The sequence below is a fragment of the Haliotis cracherodii genome, unplaced genomic scaffold, assembly GCF_022045235.1.
Source record: "Haliotis cracherodii isolate W230 unplaced genomic scaffold, xgHalCrac1.p SCAF_17, whole genome shotgun sequence".
NCBI lineage: Eukaryota > Metazoa > Mollusca > Gastropoda > Lepetellida > Haliotidae > Haliotis > Haliotis cracherodii.
In genome coordinates, this window is record NW_027266272.1 from 27,717,838 (window position 1) to 27,744,706 (window position 26,869).

Below are 26,869 nucleotides of genomic sequence, written 5' to 3' on the forward strand. Positions count from 1 at the left end.
TATGTTTGCTCCTGTGGTCTGATGCGTCAATTATTCACACTGTCCAAAAGTGCTAATATCTCGTTACACGGAAACCATGTCAACGTTTCCTGCACAGCGATATGCTGTAGACCTGTTCCCGTCCCTCTCGACAAGCAGCCTTCCTACACGGGAATGGATCAACGTTTCCAACATAGAGATATGCTGTTGATCTGTCCCGTTCTCTCGACAGAAAGAACCGCTACATAGAAATTGCCAACGTTTCACCGCAGCAAAATGCTGCATGGGGAAGTACGTCGGATAGAGCTAGATTTGTACCCTGCCTCCTAGCGACTACATTCAAGGAGGGCAGTTAAACCATTCTGGGACAGAGCGTGCCTCTTATGATTGTACCGAATAACACAAACACGTTTAGTGTAATAATTTACAGTTAGGAATGTTATAAAAATATCAAAGCATTTCATATGTACGCATATCATATTATTTCTTCTATATATTATTTAATAATACGCCTTTGGACCACTGACTGAATAAACGAACTGGCCAAGCGTGAAGTTAAATAATTACTGTTTTGGTATGACAAACGACGCTTGTTCAGTTATTTGAAAAATGCAATTTTTCCTTAAATTCATAACAGCCTGGACTATTTCAATTTTTAATTAGTAATGTAAGTGTCACGTTATTAAAACGTGAGATATATTAACGGCAGGTGTCTGTTACCGATTACTTTGTTAATATGATACAGCGTCTGAAAAAACCTGTTTTCATTTCCCAAATCCCACATCATTCAATAATTGTCAAAATGATAGGATTGTTGTTGCATTTGGGACTGCAGTTATTAAACATAAAACGTCAATTTATGTCACTGATACCCTTTCTTGTCAAAGTATTGATATCTACGACACCGTTCACAGTCAAGATACAACAGCCAGTGCGTCAAGCCACATAATTAACAGGTCCTCATCGCCACTGGTTTCATTTTCTAATGTGGATGCGCAATTCGGATGACCGTGCCTCGGTGCAAAGAAACGTTGGTTCTGCAGTAGGTCGATATGATGTATAGAACATGTTGGAGGAGGAAGCCAGCTCACTATGATTATAGAAGCCTAAGTTCTACTACAGACCGCGCTAACAAGATCCTTCGAACACTTGCGGCTAAAAAGCGGAGTAATACAGGAACATTGGTCATCTGAAAGAGGTAACAGCGTACCAGGCCATTAAGATTAGGTAAGTTTTTCTTTTAGAAATTACTCTTTTTGATCGCCAAAGCAAACTTTTTGAATAACATGAGGTATTATTTACAAAGATTATTTTGGTATAAGTATGATTAAAATATATAACCCTCAATTTTATGAAAAGTAGTTCATGACACAAAGTGAAACAGTATGGTTTCTCGAAGAACAGGTTGAGTCGTATAAACCCTGCATTAGTACATTTTTATTTCTTGGGGCGTCGTGGAATTGGACCTCATTCAAGCTTCGCGTCACGTTAAATTCTAATCTGTGAGATTTTGGGGACTCACCTCTTACTATGACCTGAGAAGCTTACGGTCTTTGTGTAAGGCCGTTGGTTATCACAGCATCACTGTTACGTTAAGGCCATGCTATCACGCGTGATGCATCCTGTTAAATGTTTATTATTGTTGTCACAGATAGGATTCATTTGAAAGGATATCACTTGCTGGCACTCAGTTTTGTTCCTTGAGGTTATTGTTTTGTTTGTTTGTTGTTTAACGCCGCACTCAGCAATATTCCAGCTATATGACGACGGTCTGGAAATAATCGAGTCTGGACCAGACAATTCAGGTGATTGACAACATTAAACAAGCAATTGTTACATATGGTAATTCGACAATCACCTGTTATGAAAAGTGTTACATACATAATTTGTATAATATAAAATTATCATGTTCTTTGTGATTATGCAAGGTTCCAAACACCCATTTATATCTCATTTGTAGATAACCTACAACGACGCTAGTATATTACTTGTATACGGCTTTATGACTAGGAATACTAGTATGTGACCGTTAGGATGGTGACGTAGAGTTTACAACATGTGTGAGCATGTGTGCTAACTAGAAAGATCGAAATGCCCCTGTACCTTCCTCGCAATTAATTCATATACACGTGTAGTAGAATAGATGGTAGGTACAAAGAGAGTATCTATGGTAGTAGTACTTCTGTGGAACGTCAGGCAACAAACCCTTACATTCTTGTGCAGATTGTGTGAGTGGCGGGTGTTACCGGTAGGGGAGGACATGCTTACTCCTTTCGCGAACACCTGGTGTCGTCACTGCTTTTCAGTGATCAATTCACATAATTTTCACCACTGTTTTGTCCCTTTCACACAATTGAATCTGTTTCGGCAAACTGATTTTTCTCTAGCGTGGCGACATATATTTACAAATAGTTCCCTTTGAATTTCAGGAGCGGAATAAGTTTGCTAAAACAACCGAATCTCCGATAAAACATGCAGAAAGTAAAGTATATATAACCAACAACCATTTGTTAATCATCAGAGAGATGTTGCTTGCTTGAATGTTTGCCTTTTATGGGAATAAAAAAATGATTTACTATCTATGACAATATTTCAGTGAAGTTCTTGTTTTACATTGTCAACATATACTCCATACAGTGTGATCATCGGAACTGTTATATGTTTCAGTTTACCCCATTACCTAAAATGGTCCATTAATCACGGCAGTACTCCAACAATTGTGTAAATGATTTGTAATAAATATTTTTCATAAATCGAATCAACAGACATGCGTGATGCCTTTATAGTAACTATTTGTTCAAAAAGCAGAATGTATATGCAATCAGTTAGGGGCCTTATGTGAGGGGTTTTTATGAATGGCAACAACCAGTCCTTCCAATACTTCATCTGACTGGGACTTGTGGACATACCGTGCACATGTACATGCATATGCTTCACAACTAAGTGTAATACACTAGATGAAGACGACTCCTACCGTGACTATTAATGTAACTGAGTCAAATGTCAATATATACATATACAATAAACTACGGTTATTACGAACACGCTAATAACGGACTGACGGGTGTAACGAACTTACTTTTTTATTCCCTGTATATATGCTTATAACGAACTACGGTTATAACGAACTAAAATTAGTAGTCCCTTTGAGTTCGTTATAACCGTACTTTACTGTACATGATGAACGATTTGTCTTAAGGTTTGGTTCCAGGAATGCTTGCAGCTTAACGTTATGGTCCAGGGTGCCGTTGTGTTAAAACAACCTTAGCACTACCACTGTCATAAGTCTATGATAAGGTATGGGAGTTACGATCACCTTAGCGGTAAGATCGCTTTGTACAGCGGTAACCAGTAGACTATATGGATTTTCTGTATCTGTGGACTCCAATTGCAGTAACGGTGTCGAAGTCCTCATAGTGAGCATTGCAAGCACTTATGATGCTTACATTTAAATTAATTGTATAACGGTTCATGTGTATTATCCAAATAACTTACTTAATTTGTACTTATGAACACCTTTAGGTAAACAATTACGGGAAACCTTGTCTTTTGTAAACTTCCCTAATAAACCTGTCTGTTTGCCGAAATATGCGGACTGATAAGTATAGCACACTTAAACATTTCTCGGCGCTCAAGCTGACTGCAGTGCTCTGTAAATAAGCAATGATGTATAATGCCTCTTCGTCTGGCGGACGTTCTAGGCTAAAACAACTTGATATATTGTTTGACGGATTCCCCTTGAGATACTTGAATCTGATTAGGTCTGTGGGGTATTTTCCGTTGACTAGCGGAACGGGACTTTCTGGGCTGAGAGAGGGAAAGGCGAGCAAATTAGTTTTGTCAAGTTCTGTCAAATGCCTGGACGTACAGTGTGATGGATTACGTTATAAAATACATGAGTTGGTTTGAAGAGTATTTTACATCGGCTGTAACGAAAATGATCGAAATGACTTAGTGAGCCAACTAGAGAGAGAGACAGAGAGACAGAGACCGCGACAGAGAGAGAGAGAGAGAGAGAGAGAGAGAGATTGAATAGACACAACAGGGAGTAATTAGCAGGGAATAGACTAACATTTAGTCTCTGAAATCTTATATTACACAATATCCTTCTTGACTCTAAAAATAAAAAAATTCCCTATGCTGATTGTGGAATAGAGCTAGCTTGAGCTGGCTAGACTTGCTTTTGTATGCATTTCTAGATTATTATTTTTTCATAAAATAAATATATTCCACGGTCATGGTGCAGGACTAAGCAGGGAAATGCGCTTCAGTGAGCTGTATATGTATGTCATCCTTATTCCATAGTTAAAGTATGGAGACCTTATGCAGTTTATCACGCCAATTTGAACAGAAGAGCACTAATATCAACAGGACGTGGGAGGAAAGCCAGAAGTGAAGCCTACAAGCACGGGTACGTTGCTCACAAACCTAGAAACACTCGGGGCGAATCGTGATTCGAACCAGGAATCATAGGTTTCTGATGACATGCCTATGGGACGCACCTCTACACAGCCAATTAAACACACACACACACACACACACACACACACACACACACACACACACACACACACACACACACAAACACAGCCAACCCAATACGAGTAGGCCACCTGTGTCCCTCTCACCTGTGTACGCCTATGTATAATTCATGTATGGAAACATGACATGCCCGCACGATCACATTGTTCTTTGAGAAGGTATCTTCATCTTCATATTCTGTTCGGATCCGCTTGGTCACAGACGGGACAATACGGACATATATTTAATCTATCTCTGACATACAGACAACAGAACCCAGCCTCCACCAGCGGACATACCCGACTGGTTCTGCTCAATATTTAATGACCATTGTTTAATGACTGTGGCTTTCTCACGCTTAGTGTTGTATTTATTGCGTTTCAGAGGAAGATCAACTACCAGAATTAATTTGTATCATTAGAAACGTGCGGTATTGTGACCTTTTTCAGTGTACAAGAGTCGCTCAATTATTTCGTGGCTGAGCAATCAATAATTACAACAATTTCTATAATTACTGCACACGAACAACAATTTGATTACAGAAAAAAACCATGTCACCATTCACTTGTCAACATTTCTATATACAAACGGCAAAAATGTAGCGTGAAAACTGCATAAGTAGATGTGTATGTGTTGTTGATACGTAGAGTGTATTCCCTCAAAAAGAAGCGGCGTAAAACCATACTCACTCACTCACTATTCCCTCAAAATCAACTAAAGAAATTTAGTTTCGTCTTTCGTTTTGCGAATGAATTCTTCGCTTGTTTTGCTTCGCTTTTTGTAATACTCGGGCAGTAACATGGCGGGACACCAGAAAATGGGTTTCACACGTGGCACCTGTATGTGGTTAATCGAACTAATGCATTCGGCGTATCGAGCAAATGCTCTTTAACCAGAGAACAACCCCAGTGAATGCTACATGGCATATGTTTCTATGTAATGTAGAATTGATGTGTGTAATTATCACTGAATATATAGCCAATTCCCTTCTAATTTCTTCTGCAATGGCATTGGGTAAGCATTTGACCTTGAAGGGAACAATTTATGAGATTAGATTTCAGATCTCCGTGCATCTCGTATTTCCGTGCATGACCTCAATTTCGCAAGTCATCTTGAAATCTTTTAAATTCAACTTGAAACTGCACCAAGATGAGAAAAAATTGTATGGTGGAATGTCGCGTGTCACTGTTGCGTGAAGGAAATGTCACCTTGGTAAACTAATTCTCTCCTTAAGCTTTCGCGAAGCGTGAGAAAGTTCTGAATTGTATTTCCGTTACATGTGCATTTATTTGGATTGCTTGAAAGATGTCAATGCTACTTATGATGTAAGATTTTGAACTAAAACAGCAACTGGTAAATAGTAAATATCCAAAATATTAAACAACATTCTTCAGCCGATACGTTACCACGAGTAACCTGACCGACCACCGACGCGTATGTCTTGTAATGTTATACATGTGTGGTTATATGTTTTGGCAATTATACCTTATAGATCTCTTTCAACAGCTGTGTGGTAAACTATTTTGTGAGTTCGCGAGTTCGTGTACTTGGGATTCTATAAATGACATAACTGTATATACCGTCGTGATTGCGGATTAGATTAGGTTCCAACCAACCTGTGTTGGTTGTAACAGGCGACTTAATTGAACGGGTGTGGTGTGGGTGGGGCGTGTGTATAGGGCGCGATTTGCGGTGCCGAGTTGCGTCCCTTGGGCACGCCAGAAACCTATGATTGTGGGTTCGAATCCCGGTTCGCCCCGATTATCTTTCTAGGTTTGTAAGCACGATACCCGTACTCGTGGGTTTCACCGAAGTGGTAAACGTCTGAGACCTGCACCACTTCGGGCTTTCCACCCACATTAAGCTGACACGCCGTGATATAACTGTAATACTGTTAAAAGCGGCGTTAAACCCAACTCATTCACTCACTCACTTAATTGATCAGCTGGCCAGTATCAGTGACTTGGCTGATTGCGTGTCCTCGTACCCCGAAAGCGTGGATCGTTGCTCACAATATCGATCACTGGATTGTGTGGTCCAGACTCGATTATTTACAAAACACCTTCATGCAGATAGAATATAAAGCGTGGCGTTAAGCAATAAACAAACACAAAAACAGGATATAGTCGTTCTATTATGTAGTGCATTTTGGTGCTAAAATGATCCCGAATTTTCAATCACTACAGTGATCGACAAAATAAAACATGTTCTGCCCAAGAATCCCCTTGGATGACTACTACTCACAAATACCACATTATCGGGGTACAGTTCCGAAAACGAACTGCGCTACGTCCGCAGAACCTTTGCGGAATTAACCCGGTTCGGTCCATGGCCGGAATTAACTTGCTACGTGGTATGTCTGTGGAATATAAGCAGAATTTATCATCATTTTTGTGCAGAATTGTGATTGTATGTAGGGTATTATTCGTAACCAAGGGTTGCAGTAGTTAAAGAAGCAGGAGTAGCTCAGTGGCCGTACCTAAACGCAAAAGAAGATCACTTTCTGCTTTCTTTCATTTTTGTTGTAAGCGAATCTTGCTTCTTGATCACACTGATGGACTTTTGTATTAACCTCAAAAGCATAACACTGATATACAGATTTAGGAATGTGCGAGCATGGACTAATGAGAATAGCGGTCGATCATGTTCTACCATGTATATCCGAAATGTATGTAATTAACAGTGCTGCGAAAGTGTTAAAATAGAATGATATATCTTCACATTCTATAGTAAAGAGAAGGTCCATAGTTATAGTGTTTAGTCAGAACTGATGGTCTGTGTGATTTGTTTATGATGTGGTTACAAACGTATATATATATATATATATATATATATACTGCTCATAACGACTTCCATCTTTAACGCCGAACAGTTCCGGAGACGCGCCACGGAAATACCGCGATAGCGACGCGGTATTAGCTCGGTACGCGGGCGGAACTAACGCCGAAGTTTAGTGGAATTAACGCGTACGTTTGTGGAAATAACGCGCTACATTTGCGCTATGAAAGTGGCACGTACGTAGAATTACCGCGGTATGTTAGCGGATTCATGTATAGTATAGTTTGGGTATCGCAAAAATCACCAACACTTCGCATCGTCTTTCAGTTGGCCATCATAATACAACAGGCATAAGACCGGACTATTACAATCAGCCACAGACACCGACGTTCATGCACGTCGCAATATAAGTGCAATAATCTTGAACGCGACGTTAAACCCTCACCTAATACCGTCTCGAAACCGATTTCTAAACAAAGCAGATGTTTGTCTTACATCAGCAACTAAAGATGGTTGGTCACGAACATCAATTGATTGTGAAGCTGATTTGTTCTTGATTTAAGGATGTCTTGTGTGATTTTACGTTTACAGCGCAACATCAAGTGTTGTGAATCGGGAGTGCTTTGCGACAGATTTGAAGTTTATGCATCGCTAAGATTAAGCAAAACAGCCAAGAGTCTCAGACTATAAGTCACATTGTCAAAGATACAGCACAAGAGATCAAAGGAAATGTGAATTTATTTTCATTTTCAACAGGTCGCGTATTTATTACGTCACAAATGAATGAGAGTAGCAACGAAACTTTTAGGAGCGTGACATAGTTACGTGACATAGCTGCGTGACAGTTACGTGACATAGCTGTGTGACATAGTTACGTGACATAGCTGCGTGACATGGTTACGTGACATAGCTGCGTGACATGGTTGCGTGACATAGTTACGTGACATGGTTGCGTGACACAGCTGAATGTCATAGTTACGTGACATACATGTAGTTGCGGGACATAGTTTTGTGACATTTGCGTGACATAGCTGTGTGACATAGTTACGTGACATAGCTGCGTGACATAGTTACGTGACATAGCCGAGTGACAAAGCTGCGTGACAAACTTGCATGAGGCCATAGCATTGTATGACACCACTAGGATTTTCGCTGCCCGTTAGAGATTGAGGTAAAGGATAACGTAGTTATCCATTTCAACCAAACATTGGACATTGTGGGGGTTTTCTTTAGATGGACGATGTTCACAGTGGTTTCTTTACTATTCTAAAAAGTTAAATACAACTTATTATATATTAACACGGTCAGTGAGTGATTTTCATGTATGCCACTAAAGTAAAGCTTTTTTAAGTGAGTGAGTGAGTTGGGTTTATCACTCAATAGTAAAGGGTGAATTTGGCGTAGTATATATTAAGCGCCTCTTGCGCAACAGAAGACACACTTACCCCCCTCGTGTGTTAATTCCAAAGTCAGATTAAATCTATGAAAAGTTTTCAAAATACTTAATTCAGAAAAAGCTACAGTTAAAATACCGACCAGTGAACATCTTTAGTTAAAGCTATCGTATTACAACGCCAAACATAAAATCACAGTAAGTTCAAGGATACTGTGTCCCAACAATAACATATATTCTCTTTCACGTACGACACGTGAAGCTTCGGGTTAGAACAGGTCTTCAACAACCCATGCTTGCGACTCTGCTTGTCGACTAACGGGTTCGGGTGGTCAGGCTTGCTGACTTGGTTAATGCATGTCATCGTATCCCAATTGCGTGCATCGATTCTCATGATGCCAATCACTGGATTGTCTTGTCCAGAGTCGATTATTTACAGATAATATAGCGGGAATATTTTTGAGTGCGGCGTTAAACAACAAACAAACACTATGACGTCCGACGAACCATAGATGTTTCGCCTGATACATGAAGGGTCAGCCACGTATCCATGGCACTGTTCAAGTGATTGTTGACTACTGACCAATTATGTTGGAATATTGGCGCGCAGGTCACATGTTTGTGTCCGGACCTTTTCATTGCACACCGAGACGAGCGTGTCTCTTTTCATCGATTCCAGGCATTCTTTGATGCAGCAGATATTGAAAATACGCCAAGAAAAAGCATTGCGTTATGCTATCCAGTGCCTAAAAGGGTCATGTGTATTGAATAAATGCCAACGGTAATAACCATATCCCTTGCATAGAACGTTTAGTGTAGCTGTGAGGTAATTACGTGATCAATTATGCTGCATAATTCTAAACTTTTGCCAAGTCTCACTGCAGTCGTTTTACGTCGGTAATGTACATGCAGCGAGTGGGTATGTTGGGTTTAATGCCGTTAAGAGTTTTTTCATTTTGTATCACGTTATGTCTGCTTTATGTGGGAGGGAGGCCCGACGTTTGTTTGTTTTTTGTTGTTAAACCCCGCACTCAACCGTATTCCAGCCATATGACGGCGGTCTGGTAATACTCGAGTTTGGATCAGACAATCTAGGGATCGATATCTTGAGCAACGATCTACGCAATTGGCATACGATGACATGCACCAGTCCTACCACCCAATCCCGTTAGTCGCCTCTAACGACAAGCATAGTCGCCTTTTACGGCAAGCATGGGATGCTGAAGACCTATTCTAACCCGGATATTCAGGTCCGACGTGGTGCAGGTCCTAAGTGCTGACAAAGCATGAAAGATGAACAGGACAAACCTGTATTCGATCACATGATTCTGCAAGCGTAAGGGACGCAACTCGACGTTTTTTTGCCTGGCTAAGGATGTAAAGTGGAAGAAAACCTTATTCACTAATTCTTATATTGCAGTCGCTATCGGTCCTTTAATACAGGAAAGGAATGATTGCCAGTGTGGGTTCAGTTTAACCTGATTTGAACACAATTTCAGTTAACTTTAAAGCGTCAATACCAGATAATAACCACTCTCTATCCACCGAGAAACAGATTCCATTCGGCGTAAAACGCATTATAGCGGTGATACTTGTATGAATGGATCACTGAAAATCAAACCAGGTTGTGTCAGATTGATGTACAAACACGATTTCCTTAATACCAAGAAATCTAGGCTAAAAGCACAGCCATTGTGCGATTCCGACTGTATCAAAGAATATGTTTAAGGACCAATGGTATCAAAGAGTCATGATACCAGGTGTTCGCCAAAAGCTGATAATGCTGCTAAAATCCTGTAATTACCTTCGTGGAAACTGAATGTAATTTGGCCAGGTCCACCTTATAGTTAGAACACAGACATCACTTCCATTTAATGTCTGTTTATTCGTAGAAGAAAGACCAGGAAGGTTGGTGAATTACAGGGTTAGGTGAGGCCGGCATAACGCTAAGCCTGCCTCTGACTAGAAAATCTGAAAACACAAAAACAATTTCATAATGCCGTAGCATCAAATAACTGGCAAATAAATTCTGACATAGACCTATGTGATACTCAGAATACAGTAATAGTGCCGTAAAATGCGGCAATGACTAGGCGACTAATGGGATCAGGGTGGTCAGGCTCGCTGACTTGGTTGATGCAGGTCATCGATCCCAATTGCGTGGATCGATGATTATGATATCAATCACAGGATTGTCTGGTCCAGACTCGATTATTTACAGACCGCCGTCTTATACCTGGAATATTGCTGAGTGCGGCGTAAAACAACCAACCAACCAACCAACCAAGAAAGATAAAATGGGTGTATAGTTAAAAGCTTGAACGTTTGCGATGACTTGATCAATAATAGGTCATGCCCCGATGATTGGTCAAACATTCGTTTATACGGTGAGGCATAGTCCGAATCAATAACCCAATGACATTGATTTGAGGGAATCTTGTCCACTACCCTTGCGGCAGCTGGTCGAATTCGGCTAACGTAGCGGGTGGCTTTTGACGTCGGTGTACACGTCTCCTGGTCATGTCACAGACGTGTTCTATGGGGAAGAGGTCAGGAATCAGGTCTGGCCATTGTATTTTGGTTGTTTTGCTATTGGAGGTAGTCAGTTACGAGACGTGGACGATGGACTTGAATACAGCGTAAAACAACATTCACTCACTACTTGTGTGGATAATTCAATGTTCATCTCATTCTTTATTGATCAACAAATATAATCTTACAAATGAATCAAAACAGTGACATACTAAGTCTGCAAAACTAGATTGATATGAGTTGTTCAAATTGCGTACGGTAGGATGCAAGCTGTAAGCATGTAACTTCGGAACGTTCCGCCCCTATTCCCGCGATTCACCGATTTGCGAAAAAACGCATTGGGTGGCTGCATGTTTGCTACTGATACCAGTGAAACTGATACATCCAATGATTATTTCAAATGGGCACGACAGAAACCTATAATTGTGGGTTCGAATCCCGGTTCGCCACGATTATGTTTCTAGGTTTGTCAGCACCATACCTGTGCTCGTGGGCTTCATCAAAAGTGGTACACGTCTGAGACCTGCATCATTTCGGGCTTTCCTCCCACGTTCAGCTGACACGCCGGGAAATAACTGGAATACTGTCAAAGGGGCCCCAAGCTTCTCTAATTGACCGACACACTCAAAACTAAGGACTATTTCGTTATCTTGAATGAGCAATTGACAATTTTTTGGTATTAAAACCTTTTCGTTGTTCTATTTCATTCCGCTAAATCTAGTAAACTACGGTTACTACGAACTCAAAGGGACCACTTATTTTAGTTCTTTATAACCGTAGTTCGTTATAAGCATATATACAGCAAAAATACAACACATGGACGGGACTACAAAATAAGTTCGTTATATTGGTCAGTTCGTTATAAGCGTGTTCGTTATAACCATAGTTTACTGTAAATATTATTTAGTGGCATGGTAGCAAACACAAAACATAATAATTGTCAATCGTGGTTGCAATTCACTGACTTTTGCCGTGCATAACATTGCATAAATACATTGCATGTATCAGTGAAACAGGAAAAGTAAATCATATACAAATCTCATATGGGCTCTTAATGCTGGCAGGATGTGAGCGAAAGCTCAGCATTTCATATTGCGCTGGCAGTGGTTACAACATAGGGGTCAACGATATGTGTCTGGTTAGTCGACTTCACTCCACTCTCTGATATCCAAATATACTACTCAAAAGAGGTTAAGGATCACCCGATTCTTTCATATTGGTAATGTTAATCTGTCATGGCATGATAGGTAATGGCAGGTGATCCTTAACTTCTTTTGAGTAGTATATTTCGTGAATAATCTTTTGTCTTAATAATATTATAGGTGTCCAGAAAATCTCTTCATTTTTGGCTTAAATTTTAAGGAAACAATTCGTTAAAATAGCTTGCACGTGTTTTGTTTTGATCGTTTTAGGGTAAGCGTGTGAAACGAATCACTGGGTCACCGGGTATACAGTACAATGTGTTAAATCATGGTTACTAAATGGTAATTGATGAATGATGGCTTGTGTATCAGTGATATTCTTTGCTGAAGAAAAGTATTCATATTAATATGGTTAAAAAAAAGCATACAGATGTTCTTGACCCTCGTATTAACCTTGTGTCAACGTCCCAACAGGGTTACAGCGTTAGTCTTCACTATGTGTGCAAGACACTGTTTCTGTACTCATCCCGGTACAGCATTCGCGGTCCATCTCATGTTATAACTCGAGTGCTCGGTGACAGCAGGCTCGGTTTTTCTTGCAGAGGTTTATCATGCTGTTCAACAACATATGATTTGGATTAATTAATTGTTTATAATAGATGACAATAAAACATTGCTGCAGTAGGGTGAATTATAGCGACAATAATAATGGTTGCGTCAGTTGAAACCTGACACTATCACGACGCACACGCCAATGCACATGTGGTCCTGCAGTTGCGGTTCGAAAATGGGTCGGCTCTGGAAAGCAATAGCTTGACTGACATAACAAAAATGCAAGTAGGCGTGGTTTAAATCGATGCTTGCCTTGGGGAAATTTCGATGTCAAATTTCGATGTTACTTTGGCGTAACATGGACGCTTCAAAAGCGTCGAAAAACGATCCAGGTATTCATTGACAATACGGGGAAAAACGCTTTTTCGTGCTTGTGGTTGTTCGTGTGGTTTACATGTATATACATTTAAGTCATTGAGAAGGGTATAGTGATATTATTTATTCGACTATTAACTGAATTTCTCTCTTGCATATAATCCCTTAAACGCCTAGAAAATGCACCGCATATCGCGATGACGAATACCAGATCCTAATTAGATCGGAGAGTTCTCGATGACATAATCTCACTCCTTTCGTCAAAAAGAGAACCATGGCTCTTATGACGTGAGGTGAAATGGTGAAATCGTCGCGTTCAAGATTATTGCACTAATATACCGTCAGGCATGCACGTAGAGTGGTTGCTTGTGCTGGTCTGGACTAATGCCAGTTTTATAGGGCTAGAATACTGAAGCTGAGATACCATGTTGCAGTTTGACATGGAAGCCCCACTAAGACACAGTCCACTGTCCCTGAGTCGACCAGTCCTGTCTTATTTTCTTAATACCAAACATCTTTAATGTCTCTTGGTATGACTCGGCCAAGGATCGAACACCGACCACCCGCTCTACAGACTCTCTTTCCCAAAGAATTTTGAAGAACGAGTGCATTACGATTTGTATTTGTGTAGCAATCAAACTACTGGCGCACTGGCATTTTATTTTTTTAAATCCACCACTCGGCGTTTGCTGTCAGGTATTCTTGAATGAGTAATTCCCACGAAGCAGCTGTACTAATTGTGTCAGTTCAAACACTTGTGAAGGGGTGGGGTGAGTTAAATACTTTTAATTCTTCGGTAACACGTGCTTTGAAAGAAAAAAAAGATGGCATTGAATATATCTGCAGCAGCATTTTAAGTTTTCGTATGTTTACACGTGTGGACTGGCATTTCCATCACAACAAATAATGTTGAACCAATGTGTAATCTCGAAATTATGAAAAATACAAATGTTGTTGACATGATTATATAAGACACACCTAATAACAAACTCGTTGTGAAGGGCGCGTATGCCTGGGCAGCTGGAATAATGATCAAGCTTGTTCTTATGCTTGTGTATAACAGCTTTTAAAGTTCCAAGACCCATTTTTGGGATATCTGGGATTTCCATAAAACAAACAGCTGCACCTACTGACTCGAACTATTCAGCGTTAATGGATGTGTATGAGAACCAGAGTATATAAACATGATGATGGGATGAATTTGGCAGAGGTATTAAGATGCTTTATGGCTTCTTCGGCGCTTGTCCGAGGTGTTCCCGAGGTGTTCATCTCGCACTTTGCCTGGCAGAGCGCTGTTCAATTAGTAGCCTTGGTCCTCCGGTGTAAGCGTATCGAGAGTTTGTTTGTTGTTTGACGCCACACTCGACAATATCAAAGCTATATGACGACGGTCTGCAAATATTTGAGTCTGGACCAGATAATCCAGTGATTGAGATCATGGTATGGTTTGGTTTGGTTTGTAGATTAACGCCGCACTCAGCAATAGTCCAGCTATATGACGACGGTCTGTAAATAATCGAGTCTGGACCAGACAATCCAGTGATTAATATCATGAGCATCGATCCACGCAATTGGGATCGATGACATGCATTAACCAAGTCAGCGAGCCTGACCACCCGATCCCGTTAGTCGCCTTTTACGACAAGCATAGTCACCTTTTACGGCAAGCATGGGTTGCTGAAGACCTATTCTATCCTCTATCCTGGAATCTTCACGGGTCGATTGAGATCATGAGTATCGATACACGCATATATGTCAAAAATATCTTTTATAAATTTCTTAAACAAAATTATATAAGAAACGAGGATGGTTGTAAAATTCGTGTGAAGTTTTCTTGTAGTGATATGCCATACGTACGTAGTCATGTGAGCGCGTTATTCTAGTTGGGGGCACGGGTGGCCCAGTCGTCTATGGCGCCGCAATTCGCCGTACAGAGTTGCCTCCCTTGAGCACAACAGAAACCTATGATTGTAGGTTCGAATCCCGGAACGCCCCGATTATGTTTCTAGGTTTGTCAGCACGATACCCGAGATCTTGGGTTTCACGAGCTGAACGTCTGAGACCTGCTTGACTTCGGGCTTTCCTCCCACATCAAGCGGACACTACGTGATTTAAATGGAATACTGTTAAAAGCGGCGTTAAACCCAACTGACTCACTCACTTTCTAAAGTGAATGTTAGAGGGGAAGATTATCATTATATAGGAATCCTCAACATTCCACCATTTCTAGGCTTAGGTGTCTACATTTTGCAACATCTTAGCTACAATCGAGGATGCTCTGTGTGCAGATTTCAAAAAGTATCATACGACTCTTGCTCAGTCGTTACAGGGTTACAGTATCTAAGGCATCAATAAAGCTTTCAAAAGGTTTTATGATAGACATGTGGAGGATATTTCTGACGAAGATCCACGATACATATAGTCTATTTTACTGCCACATCATCACAACATGCATATGGCATGGGATAATGGTTCTGTTTTTGAGAATTCATTACAGTGTATATATTAACTATCTTAACATCATATGCTGTACAGATGATGCTGTCACATCATTATTGAATATTGAATAAATACTTCACTCAAACAACATATGGTATCACTCTTTGGGGACTACGATCAGGTCGCCAGTACATAAAACATGTCCTAAAAGCCGATCTCTTGTTTTGAATTTGCGACCTTGCAGATTAGGTGTCAACAGACACAAGGAAAGGGAATTGCATCCGAAATCATTTAATTCTAATATGTCCTCCATGTCTGTTGTAAAACCTTTTAAATACTTTACTCAGGCATTGAGAGCTGTAATCATGGTTAAAACAACTTTTGCGCAACACGCTACTTGAAATCTTCTTAAAAAGAGCATGCTCTAGTATGTACCTCAAAAGATGTAACATTTAAACACCAAAGGTTTGGTGCTATTGGAATATTGCTCCACCTAAAGCATCAGCTCTTCGTGTTTAATTACTCTTCCTGCGTAAATACGATAATGAAGTCTAATTTTCAGCGGTTAGATATAGGGCTGCACCGAACCTTTCATATAAGCAAAGACTTCTAATTACTCCCGTGTGTGTTTTCTCAGGCTTTCCTTGATGAGAAAGACCACACGGTAAGCTGTCGATAACATATCGGTTTCAATCTTTGGAATGTTTTACGTATGTCTTTTTCCTGAAACTGTCTCAAACACCAGTCTATATCTCTTCCGGAGCTAAAGGCAATCATGCTCTGATTCTTTCCAAAAAAATACATCTTTTCCTAGTAGTGCTGAGTGTCTCTTTAAATGTTCATACTTTATCATTTCTTTAAGATAGCAAACGTTTTTTTCCACTCACGTGGTTTAATCAACACCACTGGATGCGTAGAAATGATATAAAATACAAAGACATTGACAACGTTGTCAATGACGTACTTAAATGACGTATTACACCGCATTTGGAGTATGGCAATAGTGTATTGATCGTTTTCGATAAGTTTGTATATTAATGTACTTATCTTTATGGCTGGTTTTATGGATGAAATGGTCTACTAGTATATAAATCATTTTCATCAGTTGATCTCTACTTTTGTATTTCACAATGTAAAGTAAATATGTGTTACTCATTGGGAAGACTTTTCTTCCTGCCAATCTCATTGTTTCTAACTCTTCCTTAGGGATTTGGAATACTGTCAATGCTGACACTATTAATACAAATTTCATTGGCCTCAAAAGGCATGTCAGAGATAAATTGTCTTTTTTCACACAAAACACCGCAATTGTGTTATGATGTATATTCTTCAAATTTGCTAATTGACAGAATGTCACATGCCTCTGCGGAAATGATAGAAGAAATTCAATAACTAAAGGGGGAAAAGATTGTTAGCACGTGATCACTTAAAACCACTTGTTTCCGAGTCTAACCTTTAGAGAGTTGTAGTGGCGGCAGCTGTGTGTCACGAAGTGACAGTTTGTTGAAACTCTTCATTTTCCAGTAAATTTTAAAAGTAGTTTAAAAACTGAAACAAATAATGACGAGGAGCTCACCAACACGGGGAAAGTCTCTGATCTTGTTTGAAGGTTCTGGATGAGTGACTGAGTTTGGTCTAACACCGTTTTGAACAGTGTTTCATTCGTATGAACTCGATGTGAAAGGAAAGCACGTGATGCAGGTCTTAGATGTTCAGTTCGGTGAACCCCATGGGTATGGCGATGAGCAGCTTTGAAACATAATCAGGGCCAACCGAGAACCCATGCAGGTTGCAACTCTGAGCAGCGAATTGCGGTGCCGTAAACTACTTGAACACCTGTGACCCCACGGGCTCTGAGGCTATTGCTCTCCGCTAGTGATACCACGATCTGTGGGGATTTGGGGTTAGAATTGATACTTAAGACTCTATGCTTGTCGTAGGAGGCGAGTAGATGGACCGGCGGTCAGGATCGGCGACTTGGTTGCTTGCATGTCATCGGATCTAAAATGCGGATATGTAGATCGATGCTCATGACGTCAATCATTGGATTGTCTAGACTAAACTCGAATATTTACAGACAGCCGTTATAAGCTTGAATATTGCTGATTGTGGCGTTAAACAACAAACAAAGTGACATGACACATGGAGGGTTTCTCCTTGGCTCCCGTTAATCGACCCTCTCCCGTCACATTAAACCACCCCTAACATGTGCTTAGTATCTGCGAATGGAGTTAATAAATGTTGTTTTACATCGTAGTCAGCAATAGTCTAAGTATACCACGACGCCATTACATAATAGTCAGGCAAATAAGTGGTTGATAGTATGTGCAACAGTGTCCGAAGTCGTTGCACAATGAGACAATCGCCAAGAGTTGACTCATATAACACATATAATACGCAACACATATTAGAACCTCCCGTGGGATTCCCACGGATTAAATAATTGCATACCACTCGTAAATAGATATATCTAACTATATCTGTTGAGGACATGTAATTGCAAAATAAAAAAAAATCCACTAACCAATATCGATTCCATCCCAATGGGCGTAAAAGGCAAAATAGTAGTGCAATTTATATCAATAGGCCTCTGAGAATCAGTGATGACACCAGGTGTTTGTGAACAATTTATAAATGATTCCAGAAAGAAATGTTAAGCATTTAAATCTTCTTGATCATAGTCGTCTTCTGGCTTCCATCAATATAGTTACATGTATTTATTCAGCAGTTGAGCCACGAAGCAAAAATGTACATGTTATTCTTGAAATGTATAGTATTATCACAACGTTTGAAAACAAACCCCATTTCCTGAAAACATACGTTTACGTCCTCAGACGATGTTGCGAAGACAACATATATGCATACGCACATTATATTAAAGAGCCGTTTCCCTAATTTCAATTGCGAAACATAGATAACTTCAAAGGATACATTCATGTATTGTCCGTATATTACACAATATTACGGCAAAAAAACGTGAAACGATTTAACCAAAACTAGCCGCGCGACAAGCGATAAAACATGCATGTTTGACAGAGAAATCGGAAAAGCCCAAATTATGACAACTTTTCTTGCCGTCCTCAAAGATAACAAACTTTCTTCAAACGAGTTATTACTTCTATTCGTGCTTTGTGGACCTTTCGAACATCAAAGTGAAATCTGGATACATAATCCTGAAATTATGCCAGCCGAAATGCTGACTTAATAACTGACGGGTGCCGACATAAACTTGATCTAATATGTGTATTTTGACACGTACGGAACATCAATCTGTTACCAGAATAAGGAGCGGTTCCTACACAAAAAGACCGAATCAGATGATTTCGTTTTTCAATAGATTAAAACTTTATAAATGGGACATGCATAATTTGAGAAAACCGTTTTGAATCCATATTTTCCTGTTGCATGTTATTGCCACAACTAACGGGCCAACTTGAGCTTCTCTAGATCTTTTTCTTAGCGTTCATATCCTGTCAATATGTTTATTTGGAATTTCTTTACCCCGAAATCAGAAATGAGTTTGTTAACAGCTTCGTTTTTACCGTCAGTCCCGACAGATCAGAGAAAACCCTGCCTGTGGTCCACAAGGTTAGATGAAACCCCATGTATGGGCAACAATATACAACACAGTCAGATGAAACCATGTGTTTGGGTCATACAACACAACAAACACAGATGAAACCCTGGGTATTGGCAGAACAACACAACACACTCAGATGAAAACCCGCGACTAACGGGATCGGGTGGTAAGGCTCGCTGACTTGGTTGATGCATGTAATCGATCCCAAGTGCATGGATCGATGCTCATGTTGTCAATCACTGTATTACCCAGACTCGATTACTTACAGACCGCCCTCATATAGGTGGAATATTGCTGAGTGTGGCGTTAAACAACAAACAAACAGATGAAACCCGGCGCAGATGAAACCCAGGTGAAACCTGTATGGTCGTACAACACAACAGTGAGGTGAAACCCTGGGTATGGCAAACAATACAACACAGTCAGGTAAAAACATGTGTTTGGGTCCTACAACACAACACACTCAGGTGAAACCCTGCGTATAGGCAATACAACACAACTGTATGGACAATACAGCATAACACCTTCAGGTGAATCCCTGCGTATAGGCCATACAACATAACTGTATGGACAATACAGCATAACACCTTCAGGTGAATCCCTGCGTATAGGCCATACAACATAACTGTATGGACAATACAGCATAACACCTTCAGGTGAATCCCTGCGTATAGGCCATACAACACAACTGTATGGACAATACAGCATAACACCTTCAGGTGAATCCCTGCGTATAGGCCATACAACATAACTGTATGGACAATACAGCATAACACCTTCAGGTGAATCCCTGCGTATAGGCCATACAACACAACTGTATGGACAATACAGCATAACACCTTCAGGTGAATCCCTGCGTATAGGCCATACAACATAACTGTATGGACAATACAGCATAACACCTTCAGGTGAATCCCTGCGTATGGGCAATACAACATAACTGTATGGACAATACAGCATAACACCTTCAGGTGAATCCCTGCGTATAGGCCATACAACACAACTGTATGGACAATACAGCATAACACCTTCAGGTGAATCCCTGCGTATGGGCCATACAACATAACCGTATGGACAATACAGCATAACACCTTCAGGTGAATCCCTGCGTATGGGCCATACAACATCACCGTATTGTCAATACACCACAACACTGTCAGCTGAAACCCTGCGTGTGAGTGAGTGAGTGAGTGAGTGAGTATGGTTTTACGCCGCTTTTAGCAATATTCCAGCAATATCACGGCGGGGGACACCAGAAATGGGCTTCACACATTGTACCCATGTCGGGAATCGAACCCGGGTCTTCGGCGTGACGAGCGAACGCTTTAACCACTAGGCTACCCGACCGCCCCCCTGCGTGTGAGAAAAACAACACAACTGTATGGACAATATAGCACAACACTGTCAGGTGAATCAATGCGTATGGGTCATACAACACAGCTGTATGGACAATATAGCACAACTCTGTCAGGTGAATCAATGCGTATGGGTCATACAACACAGCTGTATGGACAATATAGCACAACACTGTCAGGTGAATCAATGCGTATGGGTCATACAACACAGCTGTATGGACAATATAGCACAACACTGTCAGGTGAAACCCTGCGTATGGGTCATACAACACAACTGTATGGACAATATAGCACAACACTGTCAGCTGAAACCCTGCGTATGGGTCATACAACACAAATGTTTGGACAATATAGCACAACACTGTCAGGTGAAACCCTGCGTGTGAGAAAAACAACACAGCTGTATGGACAATATAGCACAACACTGTCAGCTGAAACCCTGCGTGTGAGAAAAACAACACAGCTGTATGGACAATATAGCACAACACTGTCAGCTGAAACCCTGCGTTTGGGTAAAACAACACAGCTGTATGGACAATATAGCACAACACTGTCAGGTGAATCAATGCGTATGGGTCATACAACACAGCTGTATGGACAATATAGCACAACAATGTCAGGTGAAACCCTGCGTATGGGTCATACAACACAACTGTATGGACAATGTAGCACAACACTGTCAGGTGAATCCCTGCGTATGGGTAAAACAAACACAGCTGAATGGACAATATAGCACAACACTGTCAGCTGAAACCCTGCGTATGGGTCATACAACACAACTGTATGGACAATATAGCACAACACTGTCAGCTGAAACCCTGCGTATGGGTTAAACAAACACAACTGTATGGACAATATAGCACAACACTGCCAGGTGAATCCCTGCGTATGGGTAACACAAACACAGCTGAATGGACAATATAGCACAACACTGTTAGGTGAAACCCTGTGCATTGGTAAAACAAACACAGCTGAATGGACAATATAACACAACACTGTCAGATGAAACCCTGCGTGTGGGTAAAACAACACAGCTGTATGGACAATATAGCACAACACTGTCAGGTGAAACCCTGTGTATGGGCCATACAACACAGCACATCCAGTTGAATCCCTCTACATGGGCTTCCTAACACATTACAGTCATGTGCAGCACGATTATTTGGCCACACGGCTAATCGGGTCATTCGTATGACCCATGTTTATAATCAGTACTGGTGAAAGTGCTTGGTACTTGAGATTTTAGAAGCAAATTGGGTGAAGGAGTTAAGATATAATAGCTTAAACAGTTCTTTTGTCAGCATCTTTCAATGCTGAAGGCTATGTCAACGCAGAAATTTTCAGTTGATGCCAGCAATGATTGACACACATCAATATCAGAATGGTATCAACGGCTGTTGGAGGAAAAAAGAGAACTCTCATTACCTCAACTAAATTTTACGTTTTGGGTTTTATAGAGGAAATATTTGGAGGACATCCAACTGAATCGCAAATTTCAAATCAATTGGTTTGGGTTCTCCATTTGTATGGATTATTTTATTTTGTGCATCAATTAGTGGCTTAGTATCTATCCTAAAATTTGCCTGGCGTGTTCAAAGTCGTATCATGGACGAATCCCACTATAACTTAACCTGAAAAACAACAAATCGTACCTCGTTAAATTTTTCATGAAATTTAAAGACGACGTTTGTTATCATACGAAGATGGATTTCCAGCGTTCCTCGGTGTTCATGACTGTCATTCGTTAGAAGAAAAAATTACGTCAATATCATGTCAAGGATAGTATTTACGCTGGCATGCATTCAAAAACATTCCTGCTTCGCCGTAACCTCTACTACACAGACCGCTTATTTGTGTCAAATTAACCGCAAATATATGAATTCATAGAAGTCTTACATGTCAAAAACGTATCTGTCTCAAAAACATATCGTATTAATTTTTGTTTTGCCATATTTACGTCAATAAACATACGTGACCTTTGAAGCTAAGGGTGTTTTGAAACAATACATTTGGAAAGAAAATAATATCATATAATTATATCTAGCTGATAGTATTTACGATGTATTGGTACATATATTTCAAAGAGGATCTTCTGATTACTTTTTACAATGATGATTGGTACAGGGATGTTGCCAACAGCTATGACCTACTGGGCAGTTTCACCAAGCTGTATTGAACGTTTCAATCTTAAAGATGTTTATTCAGTAAATGGAGGCACAGGCTTATAGTTCAACTGTTTACATCTAAATCAGTATGTTCAGATGGCCCAGTCGTGTAGGTCGACGGAATTCGTTGTGTCTAGTTGTGCCTCTTGGACACGGCAAACTCCTATTGTCCTGATTTCGAATTCCAGTTTCGGCATGAATATGAATCTTTAAATAAAGTGGTAAGCATCTCCAACCTTCATCACTTTTGACCTTCCCTCGGCCTCACGCGTGGAAGCCGTGATATAACTGACATAGTGTTCAACATTGCGCTCATACCAACTCACTCATTTACAAATCTATAGCACCCACAGTTTCACTCTGGTTTATTATAGCTAAAATAGATAGAATTAGCATTAAACCGCCCGCATGTTATCAGAAATGAGCGGGCCACTGTAACTTGATAATGCCCTCATATTGCTTGACGACGGGCCATTATCACGCAAGTTGTTGGGTGACGTCAAAGGATAGGGATAGGTGACGTCAAGTTCAAAAGTGACGTCATCTGGCTTGTTCTAGGACGTTTTCCTATTTGTAAATTTGGGTCAGTGACATTCGTGTTGATTGCAGTAAATGTTTCAAAACCGATATTGTTGTTTCTTTTTATTTCATAACAAATTCCATCCATTTTAGCTATAATGACGGTAACGCTATTTTTCAGGGCATTATCATTTGCAGAAGCCCTCGGTCTTTTCAGCTGCCCTCCTTCGTCGGGCAGTTAATGGAAGACCTCGGGCTGCTGCAAATGATAATGCCCTGAAAAATAACGTTACCCTTATAATATCACACCCAAGACGCAATAAGCCTGCTGTAAGTAAACAATGGTTTGAAGGGATTACGATTAGCCAGTCGCCTGCAATTCACTTCAAGGAAACCTGTGAACGTTGGTTCGAATCCCGGTTTGTCAGCACCACCGCGCCCGTGGGTTTCACCAAAGTGGTACACGTCTAAGATCAAATTCACTCCTGCAGCTAGGGCAAATATTATCTTATGGCACATTGCAGTTAACACATCATCAATGACCCCTCCCGTGGATCGTTACACGGAAAAGTCTGCTTTATCAGCTTATGACTGCGATGAAATACCAAATGGTAATAAACTATCAAAGAACGTTATAGATAACAGGCGTTTTTAAAACTCTTTTCAGAGACGAGTAAGAGTTCAACAACCATATCCACGTTGCACCCAATACTATCAAGCCTAACGACCTATCGCAACGTCTCTTTAATGAGAACGTTCAGCATTAAAGTTCCAAAAGCCGTACTGAGGGGTAAGGTATCTGGCCATGGGGTTATACGTGGCGTATAATTAGCAACATGTCTCCACCAGGGAACACGCCAATGTAAAAGTGTTTCTACGTGCTGCTTCAGTGCAACAACTTAGAAGTTGGTTTATCATCAGGGGATGGATATGTACAATCGGTCGGTGTTGTTTGTTAAAGTGTTTTTTTTGTTTCCTTAAGCGTCCTCACACATGTGCATTGCTGGTAGATAACTATTCTTTATAACGGTGTAAACATACAATCAAAATAAGATATGTACCTAAATGTGTCAGCTTCCGTCGGCACCTACTACTACTACTACTACTACTACTACCACTACCACTACTACCACTACTACTACTACCACTACTACTACTACTACTACCACTACTACTACCACCACCACTACTACTACTACCACTACTACTACTACCACTTCTACTACTACTACTACCACTACTACTACCACTACTACCACTACCACTACTACTACTACAACCACTACTACTACTACCACTACCACTACCACTACTACTACTACTACCACTACTACTACTACCACCACCACTACTACTACTACCACCACCACCACTACTACTACTACCACTACTACTACTACCACTTCTACTACTACTACTACCACTACTACTACCACTACCACTACTACTACTACAACCACCACTACTACTACCACTACCACTACTACTACTACTACCACTACTACTACTACCACCACCACTACCACTACTACTACCACTACCACTACCACTACCACTACCACTACCACTACCACTACTACCACTACCACTACCACTACTACCACTTCTACTACTTCCACTACTACTACTGCTACCACTACTACTACTACTGCTACCACCACTAAGACTGCTACTACTACTAATAATAATAATAATAATGATAATAATACCTACATTTTCAATATTTTGTTAACGCTAATTCAGCACAACGTGCTGTACAATCATTGTGCATTTATTGTGTACTTTCAGCTCCCTTTGAGTTCACAAACTACACGCTATCGTCCTACGCAGCAAGCGCTAACTGGATAAGTTCTGATCTAAATAACATAGATATTAAATCCTTTTAAACAAGACAATCGTCTCTCGGTACGAAAGGATACATGTTGAGAAAAGTCTCTAGTTGGGAGGGCTACGTTCAACACAGCGAATGCGCCCTGCCACGACTGAAACAGCTATATAACGTGGATGATTTTTGAACGGAAACACATGCACACGAGGTACACTACTGCCTAGAAGTTCATTCCCCTTACACGCATGGGCAACGCGTTACGCAACCAGTGTGCGTCGGGTTGGTCACGCGTGTGATACCCGTGTGCAACGCGTTGCACACGGGTGTGCACCCCGTCCGCCACTCGTGTGCAACGCGTGACACACTCATTAGAGGGGGAACAAACTTTTGACCAAAGGAGGACCCGTCTTAAGCTGAACCTGGAGGTGGTAACAAGGAGAGAACATTTTGTTATCCTGACGAAAAATGATAATGCACATGTATTTCCTAATGTCTCCTTTCCTTATGTGATTTTGTGGGAATAACATGAATACTGTTGTGATCAAATAGATGTGTTTTGTTTTATACGACCATTGCTTCTAAATCCGATGGTGTTAAGAGAATACATGGTCCTGGAACATGTTATTGCAATTGAAATGCTTTTATTGTGATTTGACATTAACCGTCTGTAGTACGACTTTCAGTGATAATATGTATGAGGTTTGGCGGCGCATTGTTTTTATTGGACCCTAATTACTTTATGATGACTTGGACTCTTTATCACAGCTCCATAGCCGTGAGGCTGGAAAAGAGCAGCATGTAATTAATGAGGGTGGGTTATATCATTGAGGATACACTTGAGGGAGAGAATACTAATTACCGTACTACAGGAAGAGACCTGTAGACGTAAGCGCGGGGTTGTGTTTTAGCTGGCCGTTCGATAATGGCCGCCAGGAGAAGTGAGCTTTGACTGCGTCATCTAAAATAAATAATAACATACAGCAGTGTTATTTTCACGGTCTGTTGAACAAACTCCCAGTGCAACGGTCAATGTATCTTCTACTTGATCCTTGATACATCATTTTGGCATTCACAATATATAGTATTTCAACGTACAAAAGAGCACTGATCTAAAGCAATTCCGCGGGAGTAGTTGTTACCTGTGCATTACTGTATTTTCTCAGTGAGTACCCGGATGATATAGCAGAAATCTAGACTTGTTCGCGACCTGTGCTCGCCATTCGTAAGCGCATTTTTATTGAAAGTAGAAGGACATATGGTCACACTGATCAACAAAAATGAAATACGGTTTTTGAAATGTAGGTATATTTGTGGGGAGCATCGGTAATGGTGATGCAGTTTTGATAAGTCACTTGCTTGGTAATTGTGCGATCTTCGTGTACACTATTTACATATTTCATCTGCACATTGCTTATTTTACCGTGTGTATATGTTTACATTCAAAATGTAAACAGATTTCACTAAGGAAATGTATTAAACGCCTAAATATTCAGTTTATTTCACAAATTAACTGAAAAATATGTCCATCTTTATTAATATGATAACGAATTCCAAATATTTGTTTATGTTTAATATCATCACCAAGTACAGTTCTGTATTGTTTGGCTTCTTTTCTTAGCATAATTAATATATTGTGATGTGTTTAAGCTCTTTTGGTCGTCTTTATCATTTTTAGTCAGTCGGTTAAATAAATGAATGGATTATTCAGTCA

General features: G+C 40.4%; 1 protein-coding gene across 2 annotated transcripts in view; it reads left to right on the forward strand.

The window, feature by feature from the left end:
* The first annotated feature begins 1,062 nt into the window (after nt 1-1,062).
* The window catches only part of LOC139465032 (probable G-protein coupled receptor 139), a 59,468-nt gene continuing 33,661 nt past the window's right edge, over nt 1,063-26,869 (forward strand). For both annotated transcript variants that reach the window (XM_071246707.1, XM_071246706.1), the window contains exon 1: nt 1,063-1,206. The gene's annotated coding sequence lies outside the window, so the exon portion shown is untranslated. The remainder of the gene's footprint in view (nt 1,207-26,869) is intronic.